Genomic DNA, 6,356 nt, shown 5'->3' with positions numbered 1-6,356 from the left:
TACACAATAAATAAATATATATATATATATATATATATATATATATATAAGAGATTTGATTTATATTTATTTGAAGATTTTTTTATTTTTTATTTTTAATTTAAAATATAGGTTTAAATATTATTTTTTTATTAAAAAAATATTTTTTATATTCTGTTTTTTATTTTAATAATAATGGATTTTTAAGAAGGGTTCATTATGGATATTAGAGGAGGATTCGTGTCCTGACTATATGATAAAGGCCGAAGAATGTTTGAGACGTGAGAAAGAAAGAGTTGCTCACTATTTGCATTCCAGCAGCGAGCAGAAGTTATTAGAGAAAGTAGAAAATGAAATCCTCTCCCGCTACTATATTCAACTTTTGGAAAATAAGTATTCGGGGTGTCATGTTTTGCTTACAAACGACAAGAAAGACGATCTTTCGAGAATGTACAGGCTGTTCTGTAGAATACCTCAAAGCTTGGAACCTTTTGCAAGTATTTTTAAACAGCATGTAATCAGCGAAGGAATAAAATTATTTAAATGGGTGGAAGATGTTGTCAAGAATAAGAATAATAATATAGATGACATTCCAGCACATGAGTTTGTGGAGAAGATTATTGAAGTGCATGATAAGTGTAGTGGTTACGTTGTGGAGGCATTTCAAAGAAGCAATATTTTTTATAAAGCCTTGAGGGACGCATTTGAAGTAATATGTGATAAAAAAGTCGAAGAAAGCACATGTGCAGAGTTTCTGGCTACATTTTGTGACAACGTGCTTAAAAAGAGCGGTTTAAGTGATGATCATATTGAAGGTATTCTTGAAAAGGCGGCGAATCTCCTTCAGTATGTTAGTGATAGAGATTTGTTTGCTGAATTTTACAGGAAAAAACTAGCTTCCAGATTACTACACCATAAAAGCGCAAATGAGAGCCATGAACGAGCCATGTTGTCAAAGATAAAGGATCAATATGGTCTCCAGCTAACGTCAAAGATGCAGGGCATGGTTAATGATTTCACACTGGCAAGGGAGACTCAACCTGACTTCAACACATATCTTCATGATTATTCAAATGTGCATCCTGGAATAGAGTTGACTGTTACAGTATTAAATAATGGGTTCTGGCCAACCTACAAGTTATTCAACCTCAATCCACCAGCGGAAATTCTTAAATGTATTAGGGCGTATGAAGGCTTTTACTCTACAAAATATCAGCATCGTAAACTTACATGGATGTATTGTTTGGGAAATTGTAAACTTATAGGAAACTTTGATACTAAGCCAATAGAAATTGCAGTATCAACCAACCAGGCAGTCATGCTTTTATTGTTCAATGATTTTGAAAGATTGACCTGTGAAGAAATCAGTTCACAATTAAATTTGCGAGAGGAGGATGTTATTAGACTGCTTCATTCATTTGTATGTGGAAAGTACAAGATTATTTTGAAGGAGCCGGTGACTCAAACAATAACAAAAACTGATAGTTTTGAATTCAATGCTAGCTTCACCTGCAAATCTGCGAGGATTAAGATTTCACTTCCACAAATGGATGAGAAGAAGAGAGTCAGCGAGGTTGTAGATGGCGATAGATGCCATGCCATCGATGCTGCAATAGTTCGGACGATGAAGGCTAGAAAAGTCTTGAGCAGTCAGGAATTATTCGTTGAATGCGTTGAGCAACTGCAAGCCACGTTCAAACCAAAAGTTAAATTAATGCAGAAGCAGATTGAAGATCTGATTTCAAGGGAGTTCATAGAACGGGACAAAGAAAATTCTAATATCATTCGATATATAGCATAAAAGAAATTGCTCAATATACATGGTATCATTTTCGGGTATTGTTTTAACCCTACATTTTCAGTCATTCATTTGCAGGATACGAAACTTTTCAAATGACTTTGAACATATTGTTTTGTAGAATTTGATTTTATCTAAATTATTATTCCTGCGGTTGTAGAATTAGATTTTATGTAGCCTGGCGTTGTAGAATTAGATTTTATGTAGCCGTGATATAACCAGTTTGGTATCTGCATTGACTATTATTTTCTAGATTATTTTATATCTTATTTCTTATGGTGTTATTGGTTGCCTAGGCTCTCATCTTCTTGAGTCATCATTATAACCTTATATTTGGCTGGAAACAGAAGTTAAACCATGGATTGTCCCGTCTCTTTTGTCAAAAATTGAACCAATTTTATTTGAAACAAATCGTTTTACTTTACCTTGATATGTGGAATTGGTTGAAAGGCCATAGTTTTTAATTATTTGCTGCTAGACAGGTCTCTTGTGCCAAAATTTGAACCAATTTTATCTGAAACAAACTGTTTTACTTTACCTCGATATGTGGACTTGATTGAAAAGTTATGGTTTTTAATTATTTACTGCAGGACATATAGAATTAGATTTTATGTAAATTAGATTGTTTTGTAGAATTAGATTTTATGTAAATTATTATTCATGCAGTTGCACAAGCCACATGACCTTGCTTGCTACATTTTCAGTACTCCTTTTTATCTGTTTTTGTAGTTGCTCCCTATGAATTAGAATACTTCTTGGTTTCGTACTGTGGAATCTGATTTGAAGACTTTTCCTTCCAACTATGTTCTTATGATCGGAATTTATCACCTTAGTCATAACTGTCATGTACCTCCTGTATCTTTGTGTCTTCTTACTTTGGCTAACTCTCCCTATATTGGGAGTCTCTCATTGAGTGGCTACCTCCACTTACCTTAGTCTCTTCTCCTCAACATCCTACTTATTGACCCACTTGCGAACTAATCAAGACTCAAACTATGATATTGGCTAAGGGTCCTTCTTGGAACATATTGTTTTGTAGAATTTGATTTTATGTAGCGGTAATATAACGAGTTTGGGTTATGCATTGACTATTATTTTCTAGATTATTATATATCTAATTTTTTATGGTGTTATTGGCTGCCTAGGCTCTCATCTTCTTGAGTCATCATTATAAGCTTATATTTGGCTGGAAACAGAAGTTAAATAATGGATTCTCCCGTCTCTTTTGCCAAAAATTGAACCAATTTTATTTGAAACAAATCGATTTACTTTACCTTGATATGTGGAAGTGGTTGAAAGGCCATAGTTTTTAATTATTTACTGCTAGACATGTCTCTTGTGCCAAAATTTGAACCAATTTTATTTTATTTGAACAAATCGTTTTACTTTAATATGTGGACTTGGTTGAAAAGCTATTGTTTTTAATTATTTATTGCACGACATATAGAATTAGATTTTATGTAAATTAGATTGTTTTGTAGATTTAGATTTTATGTAATTTATTATTCATGCAGTTGCACAAGCCACATGATGACCTTGCTTGCTAGCTACATTTTCACCACTCCCTTTTATCTGTTTTTGTAGTTGCATCTTATGAATTAGAATGCTTCTTGGCTTCTTACTGCGGAATTTGATTTGAAGACTTTTTTCTTCCAACCATGTTCTTATGATTTGAATTTATCACCTCGCTCATAAGTGTCATGTACCTTGTGTATCTGTGGCTTCTTACTTTGGCTAAACGTGGTATTCGGAAGTCCAACTCTCTCCTGATCATCCTTAAACAATTTGTCTACTGACCTGGCTCTCACTCTCCCTATATTGGGTGTCTCTGATTGAGTGGCTGCCTCCACTTACCCTAGTCTCTTCTCCTCGTCATCCTACTTATTGACCCAGTTGCGAACTAACCAAGACTCAAACTATGATATTGGCATAGGGTGCTTCTTGGAAGCTCTAACATGTTCTTCTTCTAAGAACTCCCTCATAACCCTGCTTTCCTCAACCCTATGGTCTTTACTCTTCGCACTTCCTTTCTTGATGCTCAAGGCTATAAATTATTTTTCCTCCACAACAAGGAAAATACACTCTAGTGAGGGTTTTGAGGAATCCCATATGAAAATAGCCCAAAAATATATTTATAGCGGAGGTCACTAGTGGAGTTGGGGGGGTGGATGTTTTTAATGGTGTGTCTATAATACACTAATGCATCGATGGGTTACTATAACTAGATGCACCAGTGCTTAATAACATATGGTGCATCATGGAAAAGTTATTATATATATATATATATATATATATATATATATATATATATATATACTGTGTGTTAAGTATATAAGGCGCCCTGATACATATACTAATCGTGAACATTAGAAAATGGTGCACCATTACATGGTTGTTTTTTATACAGATAAAAACAACAGTCCGCTGCATATATAAGGTGCACATGTGCATATACTATTCAATAGCACCAAACAAAGGTTAAATTAAAAAAAGATGTTAGTTGTAAAATTCATTTTCACCATTTTGGTGTTATACTCTCACGAAGCACCGGTCCAATAATTGTTTACGAAAGCCCCAGTGTGTAAAAAACATAGTGCACCGTGGTAGGATTTTTAATTTTAAAAATGTCGGTGCACTTCTTAGATAATATGCATTGGTGTTGTTAATAGAATTGTACAACCTAGTGCTTAATATGCAATTGTGCACCGTGGAAGGGTTAATTTTTGTAAAAATAAAAACCGATGGTGCTCTGAATAGAATATTTGCATTGTTCGCACACTACTCAATAGCAATAGAAAAGGGTTAAATTTAAAAAAATATTAGTCGTAAAATTAATTTTGATCATATTGATGCTATATTGTAATGAAGCATCGATGTTATCCCTATTTATGATAGCCTTGGTGCATAAACAACATGGTGCACATGGAATAGTTTTTAATTTACAAATGGCAGTATACTTTGTATAAAATAAGCACCAGTTCAGTTAATAGAATTGTATGCCCGATGCTTAACAAACAATAGTGCACTTTGGCAGGGTTATTTTTTATAAAAATAAAAACAACGATGCATTGAGTAAGTAGTGAGATCCAGTGCATATATTAATTGATAGCACCAAACAAGGGCCAAATAAAAAAAAATGTTGGTCGTAAAATTCATTTTTACCATTTTGGTGTTATAGTCACATAAAACACCAGCGTTCCCTTTTTACGAAAGCCCCGATTTGTAAAAAATAGGGTGTACTGTGGAAAGGTTTTTAATTTAAAAAACATTGGTGTGTTACTCATATAATAAGCATCGGTGCCATTAATATAATAGTACATCTCGGTGCTTAACAATGCTGCATTGTTCGAGGGTTATTTTTTTAAATAAAAAGTAACTCTGGAGCACTAGTGCATACACTACTCAATAACACCAGAATAGTGTTAAATTTAAAAAAATGTGAGTCGTAAGATTTATTTTCACCATTTTGGTGCTATACTCCCATGAAGCCCCAAAGTCAATACCCCCTTTTGTCCCCCTTTATGGTAACGAGAAAAAAAGAGAGAGAGAGAGAGAAAAGAGATACCCCCCACCCCTTGAAGAGGGAGAAGGGACCTGTGCATCTCCCGAGAGCGAGTTTTATTTTTCTAGTTTGATTTATTTATGGAGTCTCAAATGAGGTCGGGACCGCCAGTGGCTGGGTTGATGAGCTTTCCCATAGTGGCCCACCTAAAAAGTGGATCCATCCTTAGCTAGGCAAGTCAGCTTCCATCTTCCCTAACCGCCCATCTTAAATTTAAGATCGATAGTCCACTTTGTAGATTAGGATCCATGTGATGGCCCCTCTGACCCACTGGCCTCTAGTATGGGCTGGTGGTAATCGTGGACGGAGGCAAGCCAGTTCTGGGTCCCTAACATCTTAGTCAGAACGAGCGGGTCAGATTTTAGGTTGGAACCACTCATACTGTAGGCATTGAGCTGGGTAGATGACCAGGCCCCTTGGATCCACGATCGTGTGGTTATCTCAAAGTCGAGAGAAAGTTTTCTTCCATTAGCCCTAACCTTCTTGAAATGGGCTTTAGAGACATTCTAGAGCCTCTTAATTAGGTCAGTCAATAGATTTCTCATCTGGCCTCTCGATTGACGACGAGTCAGTAGTCATTTTTGGTTGGAGACACCCCATTTGTGGGCTGGGTTCCAGTCCTTTCCCCAGACGACCACTTCATAGCTTGGGACCTAACACTACCTGGCAAGACAGACCCTGGAGTCCCTAATCCCTCCAGCCACTACCACTACCGCAGCCAGAAATCCACCAACCTTACCTACCACCTGCTAGCCTTATCTGGTGATCCAATGCACAGGTAGGATCCATAGATGTACACCCATCAGAATCAGATTAACCAGCAAAGGCAGAGTCATATGTAGAGACTAAAGTGGTGGAGGGAACATAAATACCAACAACAGAAGCTACGACAGCTACAGTAACAAGTTAAGCATCACCAGCAAAGATAGATGTTGTAGATCCGTTACGGGTGTAGATTTAGCAATTTTTTTCTGATCAAGAAGCAAAGGCATGGGTTCCAGTGCCAAGTGTAGATTC

The 6,356-nt window shown here is 36.0% G+C and overlaps 1 pseudogene; it reads left to right on the top strand.

Annotated features, from left to right (window-relative positions):
- Positions 1-232: 232 nt before the first annotated feature.
- Positions 233-1,780, top strand: LOC149190067 (cullin-1 pseudogene; annotated as a pseudogene).
- Positions 1,781-6,356: the final 4,576 nt, after the last annotated feature.

The sequence above is a fragment of the Pinus tabuliformis genome, chromosome 3_1 (assembly GCF_031772625.1).
Source record: "Pinus tabuliformis cultivar Carrire ecotype Pingquan chromosome 3_1, CPIR1, whole genome shotgun sequence".
NCBI lineage: Eukaryota > Viridiplantae > Streptophyta > Pinopsida > Pinales > Pinaceae > Pinus > Pinus tabuliformis.
The sequence above is the reverse complement of the archived record's forward strand: the minus strand, read 5'-3'. Positions and strand labels throughout refer to the sequence as shown.